Consider the following 13,522-nt stretch of genomic DNA (forward strand, 5'->3'; position numbering starts at 1 on the left):
AAATGTGCATAATGCATGTGCTCTGTACTAAGGATTTGTACAGCTGCCGTGCAGGGAACTGGAAATGCTCTTCACATTGGAGTGGTTACCTTCCCTGCAACCATTACTCATTTATTTGCCTTCCCATGTGTTACTCTGTGGAGCCTTTCATCTTCTGCAAAGAACATTCATTTCTTTAAAAGATATTCATTTTAAGTGGGTGTATTCTATTTTTGACACATCCATTTCATATCATTAGAATATCACCCTGCAGTGCTGGGGTGTATTTATTTATTTATTTTTAATTTTCAATTTCTCTCATATCTGCAACTGGCTGTCACTATGGCATCTTTCCTCCATGTGAGTCAGGAGGGGAGCTGATTTCTCAAGTCATCTGTATCTTCCATGTGTCAGCTGTCAGCTGTACACCAACAGGGGTGGAACAAAGCAATCAGCTGCAAATTGCTTTGGGGCTCTGCTGATGGGAGAGGCATGGGCTTCTCCCACACCCCTGGGATGCTGGGATGCTTGAGTGGGACAGCTAACTGTCCCATTAAACCCACTGATCTCCAGCTGCTGCAGCCCTGAGCACAGTCATGGCTGAGCCTGGAACTAAATTCAGCTGCCTCGTGTTAGGCTTTGCTTCATCACCTGTCAAGAGCTGAGTGAGGGAGCCCATTAGGGCATGCAACCTCTACCATGATGCAGAGAGGTGTCCGGGTGCCCTTGTCCCTGGTGGGAATGGGATAGAGCACACAGCAGGAAGTGGGCTGCTCAGGGCTACCTCTGTATCTTAGAGGTCTCTACCAATCTAAATGTTTCCATGACTCTCACATCACACTGTCAGCTGTGCTCCTGTACAGCTGTAAGGGAGAAGCTCAATTTTCCAGTAAACTGGGAGGGAGAATAACCCTTTTCATCCTGGATCTCTGGAAAGAACTGAAAAATACCTGACCTGATGGTTACTGCAGATCAAAATCTGAGAGCAAGGATCAAACTTGCAATATTAATCATTTTTTTATTGCCTTTGCAGGGTGGGCTTTTGTTATTCTGGTGGTAGCTGCCTGAACAAGATTCTGGACTAATCAGTGCTGGCTCCACTTGCTGGCAACTGTTCTTCTGTTCACAGAAATACTGATGATATGACGAGCAGAAAAGAAATGTATTAGAGTAAAAAAAGGGTACTCTTTAGACCAGAATGGGTACTCTTTGGACCAGAATTTAGAATCTGAATGTGAGAAAAGAACAGCTGGAGAGATGTGTTAGTTTTTGTAATGTAAAGTACTTGAAGTATTTACATAGTAAAAACATAGTAAGAAACCAAATGACTCTTTCAGCTCCAACTGTAGGAAAAGCAATTTTTTTAAAAAAAGTTAAATAACTTATAAATCCATGACCATTTTTTTTCTGAATTAGTTACTGAGTGCACTCTGGTGCTTTTCTTTCCCTGTCAGGTTGTTCTATGGTAGCAGGATGATACAGGCAGCAGGCTGTCTGCAGCCAGTTTGGCCTGCACAGGGAGCAGCACTGAGGGATTCCCAGCCAAGAGAGGACAGTCACTCTGTTGGAGCTCAACAGACTCCTGTTTGATAAATCTTTGCTAATTTGGAAGGAGCATATCTGGAACAGGCATACTGAGGCAACAGGTGAACAACAGTGCAAACAGCCTTTAATTTAAAGGCTGTTCATGGGATGTTGCTGTTCATCCTGTTCATAGGATGGCTGATTTGTTTCAGAGTGGGAGAGAAACAAAACACAGTGAAGATAAGCTGGGCATGTTTGTCACTCAGGGCTTTCACTTCAGCTCTTTCCAGGTTATGCCCCCTTTAAATAACGGCTGTGCTGTTGAGTGCAGAACTTAGTTCAGGGCTACATAACTAAGAGTGCATACAGGTCTGTCCTGCTGCCAGGAGGGCAAGAAAAAGACTAACTCCTGAGTGTAGAATCCTAGAAGACAAGGGGGCTCTTGTGTGTGTCTCCAACATACACATATCCGATAGCCAGATAGCTGTGGAGCCAGCCATGGATTGTTGCTGATAACAGCCAAGAATTGTTGGTAAAAATCAAATGATAAAGAACAGGATGTGTCTGGAGAAGAGGCCATAAGGATGTAGGGCAGCACATTTCTGGGACAAACGTCCTTGTTCTGGCTCCTGGAGACAAGCACAACACAGCACAAGTGCAGGGATGAGGCTGAGAAGTGGGCATGGACCACCCAAGACCCCTGAAGCCCACCAACCCTTTTCCTAAAAAGTCTAGAGGAATGGACTCCGCATGAGAACAAATCTGCACAGAAAGTGAAAAGGGTGCAGAAATAGTATGTACTCCTACCAAGCCCAGGTGTATAGGCACCCCCAGGACACTCCAGCTGGTTTGCCACTGGAGCCAGGAATGGTGATCCCTCTTCCTCTTTACCTTTCATTCTCTCTCCTCATATTTAATTCATGTCTCTTTCTCTCTTTCCTTTCACTCTACTCAAAACCCACTTTATTCAAAACCCACTGAACTACTGCCACATGTTCATACAGGATATCAGGGACCAACTTAAACAAATTTCCATGCCAAGAGTGTAATTTACTAATACAACTCTGAAAGCTTTTGTGGACCCCCTGACTTTTGTCATTACTTTTGACCATGAGCATTTATGAATGTTGTGTGTTCCCTTCCTTTCCCTTTAAGGGTGGGATGTCACAATGAGATAAACATAAGGCCCCCATGAAACTGAGTGTAAATGCTGGCACAAGCTCCAGCTTCTCTGTAACATCTGGCATACAGCCCCAGTCCAGTCAACAAGTGTTGCTTCACCAAGTTTCATCTCTGCCCCAGTAGCAAGAACATGGCATGGTACATATTTCACACTTGTCTGCTCGTGGGCTGAGAATTATAATCTGAACAGCAAACCTGTGTTCAGGTGTCACTGCTCAGAGAGCTGTCAGCTGTCAGTTGTCACTGCCTTCCCCACTCCAGCGCAGGATGTTTTTTAGCACCACCACCCTCGAGTCTGAGGCATGAGTGCTGTCATATTCCGCCAACAGCATGGCTGCTTACAATAGGTAGCAGTGTTGGCAATATCTCAGCCCAGCACACCCAGAGTCACAGCTCTCCCTGTCGAACAGCTCTTTGGAGATCCCTGTTTGCAGATGACACTTGTGCATGCTTTTCCAGTGGTATCTGATACATGTCACATGCAGCACTGAGCACCCTGATGCTGAGCAGGTGTTACTAAGGGAGCCATGCTCCTGTGTGCTCCTGGCCCCAAAAGACAGTAGTAAGACAGGATACATGAGTGCTGCAGTACGTAGAGGATAGAGTGGTGCCACAGAGTACGGATGAGAGGCTATTCTGCACGTAACTGGAGGTCTGTGTTCTCTGTACCTGCAGTGAAGGAGCAAGACAGTCAGGAGGAAACTTGGTGCAAGCCTGGTCCTTGGCTCTTATGTGCTTATATGAGGCATGTTCTAGATACATTGCCAAGGATTACAACGTCTCTGGAGTTTGCAGTAAATTCAACAGTCAGCCCATTAGGTTTACAGAAAAGGATTTACAGTTATTGTGAAACTTCCCAGGAGATGTTGTTATGTATAGGCTTAAGTTCCTTTTGGTGTGGAAACAGGGTACAGCCCTCAAAGGAACAGTTTTATTCTCGAATTTTTGATGTAGAAACTTCCCTGGAATATATCTGTAGCTTTCCTGGCTTTAGTTTTCTCTGTGCTTTTTTTCTTCGCTTAGCATCAGTTCAGGGAAACCAGGCATAATGGTTTTGAGCTGTGATTTATGAGTAGTGTTGCTACAGTGTGAGAAATATACTAGTATCCTGACAGAAATAAAATTAGTTATATGGTGTTGTGCAAACTTCATATCTTTGACTTCTTTTCCTTTACAAATTCATCCTATAAAACTCTGACATGTTCTACCTCTCAGCAGAGGGGTTTTTCTAAAAATTATAATTTTAATCACTACAGTTACTTCATACTCTCACCAGCAAGTCAATAGTTTACTGTTTCCTTGCAAATGTGTCTCTACACTACACAAAGTGTCTAGCAGGAGACAAATTCAGACACTAAAAGCATTTGAGAAAGGATTTTTCTCAAGACACCAGATATTGATCATTGTTTGCTAGATACGTATCAAGAGATGGTTAAGAAAGTACATTTTCTGTTACAGCAGAGGAAGAGAAATACTTTAGTTTATGGAAAGCCAAGGTCATATTAAAGAAACTGTAGTACTCTTTACATCTTTGCTGAAAACACCTGCAGAGTAAACGTATTTCTAGTGCTGATGCAAGTGCATTGTGATTACTAGGCTGGGAGAGACATTGAAACAAAGGAAAAGAATTCATTTTTGGCAGTTCAGGTACCAAGAAAACAGGTGGATAAAAGGTGAATAATATTTATCTTATGAGAGGAAGCTGAAGGACTGAGCAGTTGTAGCACCAGAGTAATTTTCACATCTATGCCGTGTGTTTGCATCAGTATACACAGAGAGAGAGAGAGAGAGAGAGAAACCAGTGCCTTTATATTCCTTTCCTGAAGAAGTCAGCTTAGCTTTAATGAATCATTTTATGAATGCCATGTCTCAGCCATGATTTACAGGTCCAGGTTCATCCAAGAATTCCTGGCCCCTACAAGTCCTGTAAGACTGTATTCAGAGCTGCAGCAAGGGTTGAGCCTTGGCTAGTCCACAAAGCAGAGGCAGCTGACACCTCAGGTGAGTGAGTGGCTTGGGGTGGTCCTCTCTGTCCCAGGGACAACCAAGTTGTTATGATCAGTTTTGCAGAGAGAAGGCTCCTTGCAAGGATGAAGGGTCTGTTGTGCTAGCTAGAGGCAGAAGAACAAGGTGAAAACCTCATCGAGGCAGCCTGTCCCTGTAGTGCCTATCCTCTCTGGCTGTAAAAGTGGAACAACAGCTCACAGTCACTCTCTTTGATCCCATCTAGGTGTTCTGCAGTATCGCATAATCCTCATGTCCTTCTCTGGAAACATCTTACCCAGAATGATGACTTCTTTCTCAGCTGGAGAATGGGCAGGTCGAGAAGAGAGGCTGTGTAGTATATTTTTGAAGTGGAGATGCTGGCTAGGAAAGCTGTCCCAGCTGTCCCAGGTGGTGATTAAACTGGATGACTGCTATCTGCCCTACGGGTAGCAAATAATGCCTCATTTCCTACTACCTGTTTCATTTCGAACAGTTTCTGAGAAAACTCTGTGGTAGCTAATGTGGAGTGCGGAGGTTTACATTTTAGATTTAATTTTGCTCCTTAATAACAATGTGCTATAGATTTACCAAACATAGCACTCTCCAGGTTAATTTGTATTTGTTCAGCCTGATGTAGAAAATCTTAAATGCGTCTAAATGATAACCATTTGCCATAGTTCAGGCTGTAGCTTTCTGGACCACGTTGGTATAAGGCACAGATATAACAGACAAATCTAGCTGTTTCTGGGGAGAAGCATCAGTTGTACATTGGGAACAGTTAACAATGAGAATGAAAAAATCCCTCTAAAATAAAGATTTTGTTCAGAGATCAAACACATATTCAAGTATCCACCACTTGCCAGAGGAAGGTCTGGGACTGATTATGTTTTAAGCCTGAGAAAATCCATTCATTTAAGCTGACACAATTTTAAAAATACACTTGATTCTCATGCTCATGTACCAGTCACTTTGCAGATACAGGTTTTGAACACACCATTGAAAATGGTGTTTTCACAGCCCATCACAATTACAGCCTGTTAATTGACTGCAGCACCAAGGGATGAGGATTAAGAAAGGATTTGGGAGGTGGAGAAGCAGGCACACCAGGGAGGATGACAGGATGCTTCTGGAATTAGAGAAGAAATTTCTATACTCTAGCCCTTTCTCTATTATTTAGGTAAATAGGCCTGGATTCTAAACAAGATAAGATTCCTGTCAGCCTATTTCAGGGCACTTCTCAGTACTGTAGCTAAACCCAGATGGCAACTAAGTACCATGCAGCCATTTGTGTACTTGTCTTCCCTGAGGTGGGATGTGGAGGAGAATTGGAAAATGGCAAAAACACCATGGTTGAGTTAAGAACAGTTTAATAAATAAAATAAAGTAACTACATAATAACAACAACAATAGAAAAGAAAAGGGATATAACAAAAAGATAAAGAGGAATAAAACTCAACTTTAAACAAGTGATATGTAATAAAATTGCTCACCACCCAGTTAGGACTGCTCAGTCCATCCCTGAGCAGTAATGGATGCCCTCTGGGCAACTTCCTTCATAGAGTGAGCATTAAGTTCTGGGATATGGAATATCCCTTTGGTCAGTTCAGGTCATCTGTCCTGGCCATGCTCCCTCTCAGCTTCTTGTACATCTGCTCACTGGCTGAGCACATGAAACTGGAGAAGTCTTTGACTTAGAGTAAGCACTCCATAACAACAGCTAAAATATCAGTGTCTTGTCGACATTATTGTCATAGTAAATGCAAACCACAGCACTGCGCCAGCTACTAGGAAAAAAAATTAATTATCCCACTTGGAATCAAGGCACTCAGGAGGCAAGAAACATGGCAACCAATGCATCAGACCTTGTCTGAAAACTGGCAGTAACTGTACAGACAAGGGTCACTGAGTTGGTTTGTGTTTGTACAAGAATTTGGCTCATTATGCCTGTGCTATTCACAGCAGGAACCTCCTCCCTGTGATCTCCTATCTTCACAGGAGTTTGTTATTAAATTGCCCCTCAGAATTCTGGAACTTTTCAGCAGCATTCCAGGCAGTTCACTGGTTACAGAAAACTGCTTATGCAAAAGCATTGATTTTAATTAGATGAGCAAAGCCAAGCCCCAATCCCCCATCCTCCCCAGTCCTCTTTGACAGATGCCTTAGGCCCAGTTTCACCAACATTTTCTGGGCTGTGCACCAGTTCTGCAAGTTCACCTGATCTTGGAGTCTTAAAGGGGCTGGTCCCTGATGCAGGACCTCCTGGCTCAGAAATCTCTAATGCATTTTTGCTGTAGTATATATATGTATATATTTATATATAAACATTTTTAATATATTTACATTTTTATGTATATGAGTGGCTAGGAGAAAGTAGCAGAGTAAAAGAGGCAGCATGTTAAACTGAACTACAAGTTTGTCAATCTCTTGTCCAGGTCACTGCCCTTAGGACTTGCCAGCACCATTCATCCTATGCTCTCTGCTGGGCCAAAGGGACCTCCATGTAGTAGTAGGTTGCTCCTAGGATTTGATTCCTCGTCAAGTTATTCATTCTCTCCTCCTCACTTGCCTCATGCAGAATGGCAGACCTTGGCTTATTGATTCCACAAAGAGTGGAATTGCAGTGCACTCAAGGGAGGTTTTGCACTGTCAGCCATCACTCTGACTACTCCCAGTGGGGCCGACTCCATGCACGTGAGAGCAGCACCATCAGAAGAGCTGGTAGGAGTCATTGTTAAAGAAAGGAGAAAGGGGGGAGGAAAAAGCCTTACTTGGCACCCTGTATCATAGCAGCTGGGTGTCCTCTGTCTCCTCTCTCCCAGCTTCTGGATGAGTTACATATGGAGCGTTTGAGCCATGCACAGGCTTCATAAAACAGTGATGTTCCTTCATGAATATTTCAGTTATTTGATCAGATTACAGATACAATGTTTTTTGTTCCTAGAGTTTCATCATTATGCCTTTTTCTGTGATTGTAGACAGTTATGTACTGCAGCTCTGTTTTCCTTCATGACTCTGGGCAACAGTTTTCTACAACAATAGGTGATATGGGTGTCTCTGTTTCCTAATTTCTGGATGAAATAGGATCTTTTTCTAATTGGTTAGTTCCTAGATAATTTTTTTAACAAAATCAGATATTATTAACAATTCCAGCACCAGAAAATGTTTTCTAAAGTGGAGACTTCTACTTTTGGCAGGCATAGCCTAGGAAGAGACTTGGTCCTTGTGATTTTTGGAAAAAAGTTTTCACTGGGGAAGACAGCTCTGGCCTTAGTATCTTTTGTGCTGTCCATGCAGAATAATTTTCAGTAGTAGGGAGGCCATTGCCATCTCTGTCTTTATTGATGATTTGCATGTCTTGTTCATGGCTGAGCTCTATATTTGCCACTTTTCATGCTGTTTCTACTGACAGTATTATTATACAGACTTTTCAATACTTTGCCCAGACATTATCACTTCTAGCAGTGCATGGCTTCCAAGACTTGGCAGACATCTATTGCCTTTTTGCAAGCACAAATCCATTTCCCTTAATAACCTCTCTCCCAGCTCCTTGTCAGTCAGATGGAAAACAATTTTGTCTCTAAGCATATAATTTTTGGTAATCTCAGACTGTTGCTGCTGCTCATTGTGTCTGCTTTGGCTGTATATGTGTCAGTTCCATTTGTTACAACATGATGAGGCAAAAATTGCTGCTGCTCAAACACAATGTTCAATTTAGGGTTACAGTGTTTCCTTAATATTTTTTAAATGTCCAGCAAAATAGATTTATCTTCTAGTTGCAGTGCTGATACTATGCATTGATAGAGTTCAAAAACTTCCTCACCCACTGTGTGGAGAGGAAACCTATGCACCATGTTGCTTGAAAACTTTCTCCTATTCCTTTTAGGCTTTATTACCTAGAAAAAGCATTTACACTCTTTCTCCAGTTCTCTCCTGTAACTCAGGAAATCTAGTGGCTGCTTGAATAAATCTGGGATGCACTGCTTTGGCTTTGGGCTGTGCACCCAGGGAAAAGTCTGCACTTTTCTCTCCCTCTGTTCTCTTTTTAAACCAAATGTTAGAATCCCATGGTACATAATATGTATATTGTCACTATGATCATAATCCACTAGGTAAATAAGGGTCTGTCAATGCACTAAGCTTTTTCTAATATTTCATAAGTTTGTGAGTGAAATATAATATCCTTCTTTTGGCGTGAAATATAATATCCTTCTTTTAGCGCTGGTCATAATTTCCCCCTCTTTATGCATATCTACCCTATAGCCTGTAGTGAGCAGGATGGGAATGTATCAGGGGGTGGATCAGGCTCAGGCCTGCTTGAGCAGGTCTGCTGGAGGGCAACATGTCATCCCACTGCACCAGACTGCAGAGTGACACTGCCCTTTCCCTTTGCAGGACACAGGTGGAAAGTAGACCTGTCATGACCTCACCTGATTCCTGGTTATGGTGGAAATAAGTGGCAGCAGGAGAGCGCTGCGCCTTCACTGATCCTTGGGGCAATCCTGCCAGTGTGGACTAATGGGTGGAAACAACAAATCTGTAATTTTTGCTCAGGGTAGAAACAAAAGCTGAAGAAGCAGTTGCAAACTAAAGATGTGCAAGTGCCTTTGGGCAGGCAGGGAAGGAAGGTGAATATCTACTTTAGCAAGTGAAAAGAGTGCCAGTTTACAGCTTTGCACACACTTTGCTGATAGCGAGCCACAGATGCTGTCCTGCCTGGCTCTGAATCATCAGTGGCCTCAGCTGACAACACAAGAAAAATAGACAAAGACTTTTAACTGCAACAGAGTCATTTTTCCATACCAGATCTGAAAATATTTTAAATAAATTTAATTGAATCTACTGCATTGTGAACAATGACAATTGTGGGAATGAGAGGTACATTTGGTTTCTTTTGGGAAGAGTTCATGGTCCTGCTTACCCTGTGGATTTGTCTTCATGGCCAGACGTCTGTGTCGTGGTTTGGCCGGAAATGTGTTTCTAGAAAAGTCTAAGTCCGGCCAATCAGTGGCCAAATTCAAAATTGGCATTTGATGTGGCCACTAAGGGTCTGGATACGCCTCTGAGAACACAAGGGGGTTAAAAGCAGGAGATTCCCAGAGAACTTCCTCTTTGGGAATCCGGCGTGGGTGAGTAAGGTCCGACCTCTCCCCTGCCCAGTTGTGTCTGGGTGGGGGAGGGGGAGGCCATGACAGGGAGGAGGCCGGGAGCCCCAAAAGCTGCAGAGGTGGAGGAGAACATGCAGGGGTTGACGAGATTTGAAATGTCTGGGCAGCCCCCCCCCCCCGCCTCCCCCCGGAGAGAGAGACAGAGACTGTGCTGGCGGCTCAGCCGGCCAGAAGCGGGGGATGCGTCGAGAGAAGGTGCCCGGCAGCTGTGGGAGTCCTGGGCAGGCAGAGGCGAAGTTTTTAACCCCTTGGTAGAGTAATAGAAACCTTGCAAATACTGCTCCTCCTGAATCAGAATGAGGAGAGAGAGATGATGGACTGCGTGTGAGGAAAACTGGAAGAGATGAGAAGAATCCTAGGTGAGAAGAGATGATGGAGTGGCCTAGAGCGGGACTCTTTCTTGTATAGCCATGGACAGACCCATACCTGGAGACTGTATTTAGGGGGAGACAATACTTTGGAGCCAAGAGTGAAGCAGTGGAGTGAACAGAGACGGCTGAGGAGGGTGTGGGATGCCCTCTGTCTCCGTGGAGGGGAAGATCTCTGTTCACGAGCCCCTCGGCCCCAGGGGGTAAATTTGGGGGGGGACTGGTGTCCCAAAGTTGAGAGACTGCTGCTTTTGGAACTGGGTAGAGCATCCTTAAACAAGATACCCTAAAAGCAGTCCTGGCCTGTGTCCAGTGGTGAGAGCACTGGACATGGGGGGGAAGCCTATGGTGCAAGGGCGGACTTCTCTCTCCCCGATGGATTTGAGGGTGGATTATTTGAAAAGATGATGATGGACTGAAAGCTGATTACCTGAAAGGTGGGAATCTATGGTGTTATCTCATTCTGTGGAGAAAAGGGAGGGGGGAGGAGGAATGTATTTGGAAAGTTTTTATTCTTTGCTCTGTGTGTGTGTTCCTTTATGGATATTGTTATTAATAAAATGTTGTGTTTTTCCCTCCATCTCCGAATGGGAGCCTGTTTTGTTCTGTTCCCGGGTAACATCTCACAGCAACCCTTTTAGAAATATACTCTTCATGGAGGCCCTGGCATTGTGCCAGGGTCAAACCATGACAGTCTGTGAGAGCTTTAGCTGAGGCCAGCGGCAGTGTGAACTGCATGGTGCAATTCCCTCTGGGTGACTGGGCTGGCACCATAGAGGCAGGTGCTTCTTCTCTGCATTTATGATCTTCTTCCTTTGCAGCCTCACTGCATGCAACTGGCTGCAGCCAGCACGGCAGCCACAGCCTAAAACCTCAGCAGCAGCATCCCTGCTTACCCACCACTGCACCTCATCTGTTCCTGGGTCAATGTCCCTGTGAAGAGCAGGAGCAGTTCCAGCAGCCACGTCCTTCTCACAGCCAGGTCTTTTGTAAGAATGTATCCAGCATAACACAGGTAGAAACATCAGCCATGCATGAGTGAAAAAGGTGAAGAGGGTTATGTTTTGGCTCTTATAAGAAGGGCTAAGCAAGGTCAAGGTTATAAAAGATGTCAGACTACTGCTGAGCTCCTGCCAGTTGTTGGCCTTACATGTGTGGAGTCTCAGATTTCTATTATACGTATAGAGACAGACTCACCACAGCCCACAGCCAAGTGCTGTGGCAAAACTAATGAGCCTGGAGGAAGAGTTGTTCTAAGAGATCATGTTGGTATAGCACCCATGCCCTGGCTTTTTCTCTATTTTGTAAGCTCTGAATTTGTGTTAAATCTGTTAGTGGTCCTCTCCTCCTCTTTTTTTTTTTTTTTTTTTTTTTTTTTTTTTTTATCTCCCTGTGTCTTCCTCTAGGACATATCATGCGACCAGATGAGCTATTATACTCACGATATATAGCTTATCAGAAGAAATAAAGGTGGGTTTTTGCAGCACAGGAGAGATGGTAAGAAGATACATTCAAAGTGGTTTAGATCTCAAAGAAAGGCTTATGAATCTGTTTTCCAATAATGACAAATAATTTAGTAGTGACTTTAGTGATAATGGAAATGAAAATAAGTATGAAGTTTATGGCCTGTAGGTAGCAAATCTGCTGTTTATTTTTTCCTCTCTGTTCTGTTACTCAGATTCTCTTTCCTAGTTTCTTTACTATCCTGAATGTATTTTCTTACAATTTTGTATTGATCTTAAACATTATGAAGCCTTTGCCTTCTTTCCGAATTGGTGGAGGAGAAAATACAGAGGGAGTAAACAACTTAACGAGGGCTATCCTTAAAAAGAAGTATTTAAACAAGCACCTAGGGTGAAATAATTCATGTAACAGGATATAACAGGGCTATGAGATTACTTGGAACTGTCTGCACAAGGAGCACATTATAGCTCTCTGAGTTCAGACCTCTTGGGAGAGACCAGAGACAGGTAGCATAGATTTGTTGTGGCACTATTACAGCAGAAAGGCTTTGGGCTCAGAGCTGTCTTCTAACCAGACGTCTCAGCCATCAGTTATCTCTGTCAAGCACCTTGTAAGGCATTGTTTCTAGTTTTCTCTCTGCATGATAGATATCCCATTTCCGTATTCCAAAGCAGGAGTGCCTGAGATCTCAGACTAACACTGTCATCGTTGGAATTGCCTCTGCTGCCCTATTGCCCTCCACACACACACTTTTCCTCCTGTTGAAGAACTACATGGTGGGGGAGGGTAGTGTGAGGACATATTACATAACTGTTCTGCATTTGTGTTGCTAGTGGTTACCTTCTGAATTCTGGTATTACCATACCCATTTCAAGTCCCCTGACACCTGTAGGGTTGAAGTAGAATGAGGCATTATAGTATTATCACATTAGTCACAGAGTGCATTTGTATCGCACATAGATTAGTAATTAAAAAGGTAGCTTTAGCTGTCTGGATGGGTCAGGAGAACCTGATTTTCCAGGGTTCTCCCTGTAGAAAGAATGTCAGCTGAAGCCTTTATGGCATCACTAGAATTACACAAAGGCAGTCTTCTGTGGCAGGGTGCTTTTTCCTGAAAAAGCTAGCAAACACCAGCATTTTTCTCGAATGGAGTGAGTAAAATTAAGATTAGCTCTGGCATCTCTCTAAGTGGTCCTTCAGAAGTGACTGGTGAGGATGGAGTAATGCACTTCACTCATAAGAGAGAAACAACAGTATACTTCATTGATATAAAGTAGTAAGCTGACAAAGTTTAATGGTGAAGTGGCAGTGGTTGAACTGCATGGTATGCTTGATTATTGATTTCATAGGGACAGGGCCAGACAAAACATTCAGGGAGATCCTGCCATTGAGTCATAAGCTTCAGAAAGGACCCCGTTGCTTTCTAAACTTCACAGAAGTGAGTCCAGGTGCACCTGGGTTCAATTCTAGCCCTAGAATTGGTCAACACTTTTTGTCTAAAGTATTGTATGAACAAAATAATGTCTTTACTTAGCTAAAATTCCAAAGTTTAGCATGGTACTAATCACTCACGAAAAATGTGCCAAGGAATCTCTTGGTCTCAAAGAGTAACCTGGAGAAGTGTCTCTGCTCAAGAGGACATCCTATTGTGCAGCCTGGTGCCAGTGAGCTCTGGGCTGTCCACTTCTTACAGAGTAAGATGGGTATGGAGACAGAAACATCTTGGCAGCAACAGAGTTTCCGCTGGTAGAAACTGTTTTACTGGAATGCTTCACTTCAATGTCAAGTTCCCTTGACATTACCTTTCCAATAACCATGTTGTCTGCTCTTTACAGTGTATTCAAGTTCAAGGAT

General features: G+C 43.5%; 1 long non-coding RNA gene across 3 annotated transcripts; it reads left to right on the forward strand.

Annotated features, from left to right (window-relative positions):
* The first annotated feature begins 2,688 nt into the window (after positions 1-2,688).
* Positions 2,689-9,468, forward strand: LOC135290735 (uncharacterized). 3 transcript variants are annotated; one of them, XR_010353511.1, is made up of 5 exons: positions 2,689-2,823; positions 4,559-4,686; positions 4,916-5,079; positions 7,247-7,389; positions 9,064-9,468. It is a non-coding gene; the product is annotated as an uncharacterized LOC135290735 (long non-coding RNA). The 3 variants fall into 3 exon arrangements; XR_010353512.1 differs by lacking the exon at positions 7,247-7,389; XR_010353513.1 differs by lacking the exons at positions 7,247-7,389; positions 9,064-9,468 and having other exon boundaries at positions 4,916-5,129.
* Positions 9,469-13,522: the final 4,054 nt, after the last annotated feature.

The sequence above is a fragment of the Passer domesticus genome, chromosome Z (assembly GCF_036417665.1).
Source record: "Passer domesticus isolate bPasDom1 chromosome Z, bPasDom1.hap1, whole genome shotgun sequence".
NCBI classification, from domain to species: Eukaryota; Metazoa; Chordata; class Aves; order Passeriformes; family Passeridae; genus Passer; species Passer domesticus.